Genomic DNA, 14527 nt, shown 5'->3' on the forward strand with positions numbered 1-14527 from the left:
TGATCTTATTCGACTTGGCAGGAATTTCCCGTCCTGAAGGGATTAAAGAAAACTCTATGTAATCTCTTCAGTTCGATGTGCCTCCCCTAAGCTGGGTGAGATCATCTAGTGACAGCGAATAAAATATACAAAATACGGCGTTAGGTCTGAAGGGCTTAGAATGATACTATTTCTTCCGCCAAGGAAGTTATAGTTTTGACTTGGTTTTTCTGTCTGTCCGTTAACAACACTGGGAAGAGGTGCAGGGAAATTGCACCAAATTCAGAACAAAGACTGAAGTTCACGAATGAAACAAGTGACTTAATTCTGGTGAAAAATAAAAATAAAAAAAAATAAAGGGCACAGTAATAAAAAGTATAAAAGGGACGATGATGCTGACTCGACTGAGGTATGCCCACTCGGAGGATGTTGGGTGAGGAATTTTCATCATATGGACAAAACTAACAATCAACATACTGCAGTATTTTACAATTGTGTATTAGAGTAAATTCGACGTATGACAAAAGATGCGACAGTTTGTGGTGTGGTAGTGTGAGGTGTGGTAGCCTGTAGTGTGATGTATGGTGGTATGAGATGTGGTAGTCTGTTGTGGCGGGGTGCGGTAGTTAGTGGTGTGGTATGGTGACAGTATGAGGTGAGGTAGTGAGCACTGTGGTTGGATGCGGCAATTAGTGGTGTGCTATAGTGTGCTTATGTCAGGTGTGTCAGTGTTTGGTGTGCCAGTGTGAAATATGTCAGTGTATAGTGTGGCAGTAAGTATTTCGGAATGGTGTGGTAATACGTTGTGTGGCTGTGTGGACTGTGAAGTGTTAAGTATGGCACTGTCAGGCACGGCAGTATGTGGTGTGGCAGTGAGGTGAGAGACAGACAGACAGACAGACAGAGACAGAGAAACAAAGCATATTCTGTATGTTCAAGTTTAGAGAGAGAGAGGGGGGAGGGGGGATGAGCCTAATCTGCATGTTTAAATTCCAAGGGAGAGGAGGAGTGAAAGGTAAAAGAGGAAGTGGAAATGGGGAGAAGGAGGGGGAAGGGCAAGAGGAGAGGAAGAGGAAGGTGTGAGTTGAAAGTATGGAAACCAGGAGTTATTTGAATCTAATGATAAACTGCAGACACATTCAATTGCTTCATAATGATCCTTAGTTGGATGTTTAATTATTATAAGCTAAACTACATTTAACGCACAAAACATTCAAATCCCCAGAGTCATATGAGAGGTTGCTGTGCAGAAGTTGCTGTGTGAGAGAGGAGGGAGGAGGGGCAGAGGCAGGGGGAAGGGAGGAGAAGGAGGTGTGGAGGGACTTGTTCGGGGGTGGGAAAGACGCGTGAAATTTAGATGCCAGTGGGAGGAGACAGTGTAGTTAAATGTTTTTCACAAATGTACTGGCTATCCTGTCATTTCTCCCATAATTATACATCACAGTTAATAGTGCAGGCATAATTTAGTGGTGTATTTAGCTAGAGTAAAATAATAGATTTGGCAACAGAGGTATGAGAGGGAGGGGTGAGAATCCGTGAAATATATACTCAGATGCCATCAATAAATACCAAAAACATTTTTTAGTGGGTAGTCCTCAGTTGCCGCAGAAAATATAAAGGTAACCTACTGTAATATGAAACTGAAACTATGAGCCTAGAGAGACAGGAAAAGCACCAGCACTGTTGTTTCTTAGACCTTAATAATCAGGTGAATAGAATGGCAAGACAATAAGAATACGCTACGTGGCTATGAGCTTCTGTTTCCACGATTGCGCTACAGTGACCGGCTCTCGCCTCTTCTTGTGGAGTGTGACTGATGGGTGACCGTACTTTGTGTGTGTGTGTGTGTGTGTGTGTGTGTGTGTGTGTGTGAAGTTCAGAAGTATTGTGAATGAAATCAAAAGCTGTGTGACTTCCAATGAGCATGAAGGTGACAACGTAGGACCAAGGTGACGGGATGTTAAGGTATGTAAAGGAAGAACTGTACGAGATTATGTTGCTCCCATAGTCTTACCCGTAGGTAGATAAGTAGGTAAGTGAAGGAGTTTAAGAACTTTTATAATGTTTTTGTAAGTAGATTGGTAGGAAGGAAAGTGAAGACATGTATTTAGGTAAAGAGACAAGTGAAAGAAGAATTACAAGTGAGTTCTTGTAGTTAAGTATACCTACTAACTGTAAAGAACCGAAAAATTGTCATGTCGTTATTTTCATAGCCAAGCCAAACCAAGAGACCAACACGCCACGATAGTATGTAGCGCTTCATTACGGTCGTATTCTGTAACTGAGCTGCGGGATATAAGCTGTGAAAGAACGAAAATCTCCATCTAGTTAAAGTGAATGAACTTTGTTATGAAAAGGTTCGAGTATTTAACTAAAGAAAGGAATTACAAAGCGCTATGAGAATCTTGTAGGTAAGGTTGGTAGAGGGGCCACGGTGGTGTGGTGGCAGCGTGTTCTACTTGCGATGTGTACGTTATGTGTCCCTTGTCTGTTATTCGTTCTAACGTACTGTAATCCTAACATTTCACATCCGGTCTTTTGTTACCTAACAGACTGTGTGAAAGGGCTACTACAGATGGTACCTGATTAGCCTTGCAATAGAACAACATTCAGAGAACATTAATAATAATTCTTAATAAATGACGTGTGAAAAGAGGGACAATAAATGCACTGATCAAAGTGAGGGCGTTCACCATCCCATCCACTCATTCGATGTAGTGCTGCTTCCGGGTATCTGCTCTTTCCTCTCCTCCATCCTTCTTTCCTTCCATCCTCTTCTTCCTTTCTTTTCTTCATTCTTCCTCATCCTCCTGCCTACGGGTGACTTTACACTCCCTCTTCTGTCTTTCTTTCCTTCATTCTTTCCTCTTTCTTCTGGCTATGGGTGACTCTACATTGAGCCAAATAGTCTTCTGTACACCAGGAAACCATTTACTACGCTGGGTGGTAACCATATAACCAAATTATGACGCCTGGTGGTTTAGTGGGTAGTTATTGCGCTCCAATCGGATTGAGCCGGTGAAAGTTTATATCCAAGGAATGGTTGGGGTTGATTGCTCATGTAATGCCACTCAGGGATGAGTGAGGCTGGTCACTCATCTTAAATGTCGGGACCAACTTGCCTAGCCCCGGGCTCCTACGCTCCTCATGGGGCAATGTAGGATTGGATGATGGATGGATGGATATATATATATATATATATATATATATATATATATATATATATATATATATATATATATATATATATATATAACATTTTAAAACCATGGCAGCATGGCATACGTACAACATATGCATCCGCACGTGCTTATATATGCGTGCGTAGATACGAAGCACACACACACACACACACACACACACACATCTGCGCGCAAGCAGTGTAAGGAAAGCTCATTTCTTTTAGTCTCGCTTAAAATGGCCCCAGTTTTCTTTGAATGCTGGACTTGCGCATGAGGAAGAATTATTTTTGTGTACCATTTTTCTCAGACAAATTATAATATGTAGTTGCCTACTGTATATATCTCTCTCTTCTGTTCCTATACAGTTAATGCATAGCAAATTGTTGCTTATCCGTCCACATTTATTAAACTCTACTTAAGGCTTTTTCTTTTTTACTTTTTTTTTTTTTAACTTAAAATAGGCCCACCATGCATTTTGCCAAAGACACCTAGCTCGTCAGTGATGGAATTGTAATAGCATAGTTTCTTTTATTTCAAACTAAGGGTTTAAGTTGTTATGCAGCGTATTCTGAGTCCTGACTTCTCGGGTTCAGGTACGGTGCGGTGCCGGGTTCTTTGTTACCGACCGGGTCAGTACAGGCAAGGAAGGAAAACACAAACACCACTGGTCAAAAGGCACATTTATATATTACCAAAAGACAAACACACACAAGTTCTATGAGCAAACCTGAGGAACTTACAATGACTTGAAATAGGTTGTAAAACAATCTCATTCCACCTAGTTCAGCAAGTCTGACCGGTATGCGGAGTTACACCTTCCCAATATGGAGGGATGTCCTCACAGTGTCACAGACAATATTCCACAAATATATCAGGTACGTTATGTTCAGTACACACGGACAATATAGTACAGTATACCCAATATGACATGCGCGCGACATGGACGATAATATACAGTATACTCAAGCCCTTAAGTCTAGGTGGTCGCGTGATATAGACGAATTCCTAGCTAGTACAATACATCCGCGTGACGTAGACGATATCCTAGTTAACCTTATGTTATATACGCGTTTACACAGGACGAGAATATATGATGTCCCGCACTGGTCAGGGAGGGGAGGGAGGGGTTTGTAGTGAGTGTAGGGTGGGTCTGTTCCGGGGGGGGGGGGAGACAGGGATCGGGGGCCTAGGGTGGTGTACACTGGGGGGTTATACTAACGTATAGTGTCCTGTGGGGAGGGGGCAACACTGGGGGAGGTTTTCACGTCTGAGGCCAACTCGTGGGTGGGCGCCACACGCTCCGCTCGTACGGTTATGAGTACCAGGACCCATATACATATAGGGTCTTCTCACACCTTTCCACTACGCAGATTTACTGACGTCACGCTTGAGACAGGGCACTCCTCCCATTTCTCCCCACCCACCATCTCCCTTGGGACCTCAGAGGGAGGCCTCAAGTCGCGGTGAGGTGCAGCTGTCTGTCATCCTCCATACCCACCCCTCCCACCTTGCTTCCTTTACACAACACTGTTCCCCACACACATTTCCTCAATTCAAATGATTGTTTAACTTCTCCCTTCTCATATTTAAAGGTACATGATTTACAAATAAACACAATATACTCTAATAGTGACATTTATTAGGATACATGGATATCATCTTGTTATAAATGATACCGGATGTTTATTGGTACTGCTACCGGTATTGACTATATGTTACTATGCAGGCTTCATTTCCTTAACTTCGACATCTTACTCTGCAGCTTTCGTGTCGAGTTAGCCAAATTTCTGTTTAATACCCGCATCCTGAAAAATACTCGGTATCGAACAAAAAGGCTGATTACTTAAGTAGGAAGAGACACATGCCTATATATTAGTACTGACAATGCCTTGCCAGTTGTCTTTTAAATTACCGTTGGTAAGGCTTAAGTTTTATGCTGGTTTTAAGCCACAGTATGTCAAATGTATATATTCCGCATATATCATGGAGAGAGAGAGAGAGAGAGACTGTGTAGATACCAAATCGTTAATTATAAATAACAAATCTCTTAATCCGAGCTATTAAATATATGTGAATGTATTTCATATACTCTTTGTGGCTTCATGTACATGAAAAGCTATATAGTTTTTACGAATTATTCACTTTTTGAGAACGAAAAGTGGCTGTATAAATCATTTCCAACGACCTGGCACCGTTGTTTTTGCGCCCTGGAAGGGTGGGAGGGAGGGAGGGAAGGAAGGGGGGGGGATGATAACATACTTTTTGCCAAACGCTTCCAGATGGAATTACTACGTTACGAACCTGCTTTAAACAAATACATTCTGCGATATACCGTACTTAATTTTCAACACTACTGCTTTCTTGCTAGGGTACTCAGTAATGGTTACCTACAGTACGTGGGTAGAACAAAATAATGGTGGGTAAATATGAATACTAGCAACTCATACTAGTGCGGTGGCCAGTTGCCTCAATTTATTTTACCTGGGCTGGTAAATGCAATGCACCACGTGCTTTTCCACATTTCTGCAAGCACTAACCCCGTGAGGGGCGATATACTGTACATCTTATAAAGAACAAAGCCCACCATATACAGGGATATGCACTTACGCAGAGAGAGAGAGAGAGAGAGAGAGAGAGAGAGAGAGAGAGAGAAAGGGGAAGGGACTTAACATTTAATGAAGCTGATGGCAGATTCAGTGTTGGCAGGGCGTGATCTTCAAGGCGTATTTGATTTTTTGGAATGTGCAGTTTGAGAAGTTCATATTTCAGATTTCTTTTATAAGCACTTTGTTCAAAGTGAAGGCTGCAGATGCGAGCAGTATTCGGATTAATTGTGTCTTTCCTCTTGCACAGATGAATCCACTTACGTCTAATCTCTTCATCTTTGGGGAAAATATGGAAAGTTATATCCCCACCTTTCTTCAGTAAAGAGTTACATCCAAACACTGCACAATTGGTAGGCATTATTTCACTGGGCACATACAATGGAATAAAGTGCAGGTGACAGAGGTGACCTGTTTGTCGCCGTGACCTCAGAGCAACTGAGTCTACTTCTCACTATATGGCAACCCCTTCTCGGAAGACCTCACCTGGTGTCTTCGCCATGACGTCATGCGCAAACGCGACGCGTTTTGGGGTCGATATGGTCAGACCCTGTATGTATATGGGTCCTGATGAGTACAATCGTATACAAAAGGGGAACAACACTAGGTCCACCAGTGGGATAAGTAGGGGCTAGTTCACTGGGGTAGGGTGTACGAACACTGGGGGACACAACAACACAGGGGGGCACGGGGGTAGGGTTCACTAGCACTGGGGGGGGGGACACACAGTCTTGAGAGTCTAGTATTCACAGCCCTGGCAGAGTGGAGGGCATGGGCCACGGGTGGCGAGAGGGCCTACGCCGGGAACCTCAGGTGGCGGCCAGGCATAGGGGGTGGGCCGTCCAGGATATAACACAGGGGTAGGTTGTCGGTGTGGTTGCCATTAGTCCTGGAGGAGTTGATGTGTGGTGTGGTGGGCGGCTCCCTAGCCACAACAGCCCGGCTGGAGCTGGGGCTCTCCGGGCTAGGGCCGAAGAGGGCCAGAAGGCATGCTGCTCGGCACTGGTCCTTAGTCATTGTTGGGGTCCTGGGGGTGGACCTGGGGCTGCCCGGACCTAGGGTCGGCCGGGGGGAGGGTGGTGCCCTGGCTGGGCTGCCGTCACGTCTGGCAGAGGCGGCTGTCAGGGAGGAACTGCGACCATCTGCGTCGGGGGAGGTCCGGCGCTGCAGCAGGCGCCTGGGGAGGCCCGTTGACTCTGGGAACTGCAGTCTCGTCTGCGGGAGGAGGCTGTCAGGACTGGACTGCGGCCTCTCATCCTGGTGGAGTCCTTCAGCACCTGGGGAGGGCAGGGCTGCAAGGACCGGACACCTGGCCTCAGGAACGTCTTGCCTGGCCTGGTCTCTGGTGGGATTCCTGTAGGGGAGCAGATCCCACCCTCGCAAGGAGAGAGGCGGGGAGAGGGGTGCCTCGCTTCACCGCAGGAGGGGTGGGCAGAGCAAGAGTTGTTTCCCTCTGTAGGAGCTTGGGGACTAGCAGAGGGAGAGCAGCCGAGGGCCGACCCTCCTACTTGGCGGGCCTGTGAGGCCTGCCGAAACTCCAGTCTGGGGTGTGTGGGGGAGGTCCGGGGGACGTTCCCTCCATCAGGCAGCCCCATTGGGCACTGCTTGTGCTCCTACGGGAGACAGGGGTGTGAGAGGAGTCGGATGAGATTCCTCCATACACCGCCAGACCTGGCAGCTGGGAGTAGGCACCCGACGGGCTCTCTCGGCAAAAGCCACGGCTCCGGCGAAGCCTGCACTCCTGCCGTAGGGCCTGGGACTCTTGTCCCAGTGGCGTCAGGAGGAAGATGTCGGGCGAACTCTCTCAGCTTAAACCATAGCTCTGGCAGAGCGTGTCCTCCTTCTCTCAGGGTAGGAGGATAGCACCACTTGAGGCTCCTCCTGAGTTCTCTGTTAAATAGGAGACCAATCTAGGAGACTCGGCATCCGAGGGTTTGCTTGGGATCTTGCCACTGCAAGTCCCACTTCGATTCTGGCAAGTGTTCCCTCTGCTGGAGAGTAGTGTACTTTTCCTGTACACTGACGGGTGGTCTGGCTGCGGGGAAGAGGGGCGTCGGGTCACGGGAGAGATATGTGGCTCTTTCCTGGAGGGTATTGTCAGGTAAGCTAGCCTCTCTGTCATCTCCTTGTGGGGTGGGTATCACCCCCTCATATTCTCCTCCTGGGGTGGTGGTATCGGGTTCACCCCGCCGCGCAGGTATTTCATAAGTGTTTGCGCAAATAAACACTTTTTGCTGTTCTTCTGTACACTGAATATCCCGCGTACCTTTAAAAGTGTTCATTGGGATTTTCTTTGATAAATAATTATTGATATTTTTTTTATTTATTCTTTAAAGACTATTACATCTTTTCACGGCTCCCACGCAGCTTCCAGTGCCAGTTATCTGCAGCCAGGCCGGATATAAATAAATTAATAAACAAATAGTAGTAATAGTTGTAGTAGTAACGACAACAGATACATTATGAATGAATGAAAAAAATAGAGGGGCACTCAGTGAAGCGCATCTCTCTGACAAGGGCAACGTAATTTCCAATCCACTCTTCATTATGGGTTAGGTTTTCTCATCATTGCTTAGGGTTTCGTGAAAAGTGTTTTCCAGATCCAGAGTCTAATACGATCGGTCCCCAAAGTTAACCGATCGTTCCTTGGGACATAGACTGACTACCCACCAAAGATGGTCCATCCCTCTCTTTTGGCTTTTCAGTAATCCATCTAACATACACCCAAACTAACAAACAAATAAACAAACAGAGGTGAAGACATACTCTCTTTGTCGGATGAGTAAATAAATGAATCAAATGTCCTCAAGGGCCGCATTGTGGTCAGTTTGGGAGGCGCACTAAACGCTACTCAGCCCATTAAAACTGCCAACTCTCCATCTTGAGTGCTGTGCTGTAAGAAAAGATTGCTACGAAAATATGGTGCTGGTCACGAAGAAGTGCTCTGGAAAGCATGTCGAACCGAAGTTTTCTCTCACCCCTGCACCGAGTCACAGGAAAGAATCTGAAAAAAGAAAAGAAGACTAGTATCTCCACCAAAATTAAGGTGAGCGAACTTTAGCATCTGTTTCTTTGCTGTTCACGTTCATATACCGTTTTCTTGTATGTTAGTGATCAAATATAGATACAGGATTCCCAGGACTTGAATGGTGAGGGAATGAGAGTGTGGCCCATTCACTTGGTCAGACGTGTTGTTTCTCCTTCTGTCATTTTTTTTTTTTTTTTTATGCCCTTTGGACCCTACATCACTCCATCCAAGAGAGGAATAAAGAGATGTGGTTGATGATGATGATTTTAGTGACGCACATCGTAATATACATGTGTGTGTGTGTGTGTGTGTGTGTGTGTGTGTGTGTGTGTGTGTGTGTGTGTGTGTGTGTGAACAAAAATCTCACGTTTTATCCGGTTTCAATCAAACCTGGTGGAGGGGTCGAGGTTTAAATCTATGGATGAGTTGAGGATAAGGCAAGAACAAGTCGGTTTCAAGAGCAGTCTAAGGTCAAAGTCAAGGGAAAAGATCAAAATCAAGGTCACCAGGCACGGTAATTCAGAAGATTTGGATCTGATCTTAGCCAAACTTGGTGGACGTGTTAAGGGTCAGGCAAGAAAGAAAGAATTCAGTTTTTAGAACACTCAATCAAAGGTTAAGGTCACAGGACAAGGGCAAAGTTCGACCCTTGTGTCTGCGTTTGATGAAAGTGCTAAAAGGGTTCTGACTTGGATTAAACTTGATGGATGAGTTAAGGATCCCCAAACTGACTTATTTTCTAAGAACTATACGTCAAAGGTCAAGGTCACATGGCTATATCAAAGGTCAAGGTAACTGGGCAAAGTCGACTCAGTTTTTATTTGATTTGAACCTATGTTGGTGGATGGGTTAAGGGTTAAACAAGAATGAAGTAATTCCATTTTGGTTGTAAACTGTCGAAAGTCAAGGTCACACGGCAGTCAAATTTTTGGTCCTTAGACAAAATTCTGGGCGTGGGTACTCTCTCTCTCTCTCTCTCTCTCTCTCTCTCTCTCTCTCTCTCTCTCTCTCTCTGCCTAGTTCCAACCTCTCCTTAGAATTCGCGCCGCAGTGATCAATTTAAATAAAGGTCCTCAAATGCACTGCTGAGTAAAGAACAAACCTGACACAAACATCGTCCAGGAGTCTGACTAGTCCGAAAATCGAACTCGGGTTGTTCTAGATGCAAGCTGGATGTGCTAACCAACGCTTCACACTCTCGCCCTTTCATCCCCACTCACTCCAGCCACTCGACCTCGCCTTACATATTCCCACTCGCTTCCCTTGTCTTTATAGATCTTCTTCCCACGACACCCACCTGCCTTACATACTCTTGCACCTCTATCTCTCCACCTCGTTCTCGGCCTCCTCCTCCTCCCTCCATCACACCACTCTCCCTCCCATACACTGATGCACTTTATCTCTCCATCTCATACTTAGTCTCCCTCTTTTTCTCACAACACAACATCTCTCTTGTACTATTACATCTCATCCCTCCACCTCGTTCTCAGTCTCCCTCTCCTCCTTCCCACAACACACATCCCCAATATATACTCAGGCACTATTATCTTTCTCCTCCTCGGTCTCCTTCTCCTTCTCCTCCCGACCCCCTCAAGCAATCACCGCAGCCATTAAATTAACTACTGAGGTAACGTCATTATATTTTATTTCCTCCAATCAACAAACATTTTTTTTTTTAGCTCTCAGTCTTTTGAAAATGAAAGGGTTCCATAATTACAACATGCATTTACTCCCACATACATATATATATATATATATATATATATATATATATATATATATATATATATATATATATATATATATATATATATATATATATATATATATATATATATATCTCATTATTCCTACTCTTCCCAGACGATTATGTTCACCTTTGGACAGACGGTTAAACTGGACTGGTCAGGTATCACTACTCCCGCATGTCAACACACACACACACACACACACACACACACACACACACATGAACGAATCCCAAAATAAATCGCCAAGAAAGAGGTGTTTGGAAGCCTCTTTAAACGACAAGAACACGGCCCTTAGATTTAACCTCATTTAACCCCCTCACTACAAGAGGTTACCTAGAGCTGAACAAACTTATCTACACGTAATGAGAGCCAGTGTCATCGTATTCTCACAGCACAACCGCTCTCCCTTATACTCATGCAGCACACCACTCCCCCTAATACTACTGAACCTAATACTAATACTACTACTGTTGGATTAAGTAGTCACGGCGCTGAATGTACCCACCATTACTTATTCCTGAAGAAGACGTAGAAGACGAGAGATAGTAAATATAATCCTTGGTTAAGATTCTCAGATATTTTTACGAACGATTCCCCGTCGTAACTTATTTTATTCTTCAGGAAGAAGTAGATAACGGGAGATTATGCACGCCTTTCCATGGTGTTCCTACAGAAAATAGTTATAATATGCTGCAATTTTCGTGTTGTAAGGTTTTCGAGTTGTAAGATGGGGAGGAAATGATGAATGTGTGTGCGTTTATGTACTTGGGTAGTGTGATGAGTATGGATGGAAGTTTAGAGGGTGAAGTGCTTGAAAGGGTGCAGCAGGGAAGAAAGGTTGCTGGTTCCCTGAAAGCAGTGATAAGAAACAGGAAAGCATGAAAGTGAAAAAGTTACTACTGTACATGACAGTATTGTGATTCCAACTCTAATGTGTGGGAGTGAAGCTTGGACCTTGCTGGAGGGACAGAAGTCAAGAGTGAGAGCAGTGGAAATGAGTTATTTGAGAGGAGAATGTGGAGTCACATGGAGAGACAGACTGACAAATGAGGAAGTGAAGGAGAGTTGTGATGTGGATGTGGATGCGATAGGAAACGTTAAGAGAAACACATTAAGGTGGTTTGGCCATGTGGAGAGGATGGAGAGTGAGAGACTGACGAGGAGAGTGTATGTGAGTGAGGTGCAGGGGGAGGGGAGAGGGAGGGGGAGGCCAAGGATGAGATGGAGGGATGGAGTGGAGAGGTATATGAGAGGGGGGGGTGTGAGCTGGGAGCACGGCAGTGAAATGGCGGGGGACAGAGCGACAAGGAGGCGATTTGTCTGTGGCCACCCCTTACGGGATTGAGGCGTTCGGCAATAGATAGATAGACAGAAGACTAATGATGTTAGAACAAGACAGAGTTGAAGATTCTGCAGTATCCTTTTCCTCTTGCAATCAGAACCCGAGTTACGATATGGAATTGTCAGTAAGTACTTTTTGTTTCCCGTTCGTGGGTCCTATCTCAGCATTTGGTGTTTTTCCCTCCAAGTTGTGTCTCTGAATTCTCCCACAAATTAAATGAAATCGGCCAATTACAACTAGCAGGATATAAATGACTGTCTCGTACAGAAGAGATTAATTACAAGAGGTCTACAAGAACATGAATTAAACTACAGTCCACTCTTAGCCACGACCAGGATACACAAACCCACTTACCATCATTTTCTTGTCGTAACTCGGGCTTTCTTTTGCTGGAAGGACACAGCGCTGTCTGATCTTCCTGCGTCTCCTAACGTCATAAATAAATCTTCGTTGCGAGATTAAATTTACCACAAGGTACAATTGTTTTCTGCAGGAAGACCCGAGAGAGGAGTGCAAAAATTCTTCCCTTGTCTTATTCTTCCTGTAAAATCATAAAGTACGACGGAATATCAGTCAAAATACGTTCAAGCATCCCACTTCAGATTATAACACAAAATTCAAGGTCAAAGATATATCCAGCTCCTTCAGCTCAAAAAATTTCTCTCTAGCTACAGAAAATCGCCTGGAAACAAGACTAAAATCAGAGAACCCGTCATCGAAGTGAATGGGTTAGCACTGGGGGCAGGTAGTCTTTAGTGCAAAAAGAAAGAACCCAAGGCTGAGAACCTGCAAAATATATCACCTGAGAAAATTTCCAAGCGATGAGGTAATTCAAACATTAGCGTGAGACATGATAATGAAGAACTGGAATGTTATGATAAAGATAAAACATGAGCATAGAATTATTTGATATAAAGAATGGAATTGGAAGGAACACCAGAATAATGGTGGTGGTGGTGGTGGTGGTGGTAGTGGTAAGGTTCGCGACGATAATGATGATGATAATAATAATAATAATAATAATAATAATAATAATAGTAATAAAAACTATGATGATACTGATGATGATGACGATGATGATGATAGTAGTAGTAGTAGTAGTAGAAGTAGTAGTAGTAGTAGTAATAATAATAATAATAATAGCAGTAAATGAAAATAATAATAATAATAATAATAATAATAAATAACAGGAAAAAATCAGTAGGATAGAAGTTGTGGAAGCAATGAAGAAAGTTAAATGGGGGAAAGCCCCAGGAATTGATGGAGTGTGTGGTGAAATGCTGAAGCATGGGGGAGAGATAGTAGTACAATGGATGTGGAAGATGTGCAGATTGGCCTGGGAGGAAGGTAGAGTCCCGGAGGATTGGAAGTCAGGTATAATTATTCCCTTGTACAAAAGAAAAGGGGAAAAAGAAGTGTGTGGTAACCATAGAGGCATTTGTCTTCCTAGTATAATAAGAAAAGTGTATGGTAGGATACTTATTGACAGAGTTAGAGAAAGGACAGAGAAATTAGTTGGAGAAGAACAGGGAGGCTTTAGGAAGGGAAGAGGTTGTGTAGATCAGATATTCATTCTCAGATCTTTAGTGGAAAAGTTTCTAGAGAAGGGAAAGAAGTTGTATGCGGCATTCATGGATTTGGAGAAAGCATATGACAGAGTGGATAGACAAGGATTGTGGAAAGTGTTAAGAATATATGGAGTAGATGGAAAGTTGTTGAATGCTGTGAAGAGTATGTACGATGGTGCGAAGGCTGCAGTGCGTGTGGATGGTGAACTAAGTGAATTTTTCTCTTTGAAGGTTGGGTTGAAACAGGGATGTGTCATGTCTCCATGGTTGTTCAATCTGTACATGGATGGGGTAATAAAAGAGGTTCAAGGTAGGGTAGTGGATGTTGGAGTGGCCATGGTGAGAGAGGATAGTGTTTGGAAACTCCCTGTACTGTTGTTTGCAGATGATACTGTGTTGTTGAGTGAAGACGAAGGGGAGCTGCAAGGCTTGGTTGATGAGTTTGAGAGAGTGTGTAAGAAACGGAATCTAAAGGTGAATGTAGGGAAGAGTAAAGTGATGGTCTTTGAGAGAGGTGAAGTCAGTGAATGTACAGCGAGGTTGGATGGTGAGGAATTGGAAAATGTGAGTACGTTTAAGTACTTGGGTAGTGTGATGAGTAAGGATGGAGGTTTGGAGGGTGAAGTGCTTGAAAGGGTACAGCAGGGAAGAAAAGTTGCTGGTTCCTTGAAAGCAGTGATAAGAAACAGGGAAGTGAGCATGTAAGTGAAAAAGTTACTACATGACAGTATTGTGATACCAACTCTAACGTACGGAAGTGAAGCTTGGACGTTGTTGGAAGGACACAAGTCAAGAGTGAGAGCAGTGGAAATGAGTTATTTAAGAGGAGCCTGTGGAGTCACATGGAGAGACAGGCTGACGAATGAGGATATAAAGGAGCGTTGTGGTGTTGATGTGGATGTGATAGGAAGCGTTATGAGGAACATACTGAGGTGGTTTGGCCATGTGGAGAGGATGGAGGGTGAAAGACTGACGAAGAGAGTGTATGTGAGTGAGGTGGAGGGGGAAAGAGGGAGGGGGAGGCCGAGGATGAGATGGAGGGATGGGGTGCAGAGGTATATGAGAGAGGGGGGT

This window comes from Coenobita brevimanus, chromosome 60, assembly GCF_032717465.1.
Source record: "Coenobita brevimanus isolate Jiangsu-jjx chromosome 60, ASM3271746v2, whole genome shotgun sequence".
NCBI lineage: Eukaryota > Metazoa > Arthropoda > Malacostraca > Decapoda > Coenobitidae > Coenobita > Coenobita brevimanus.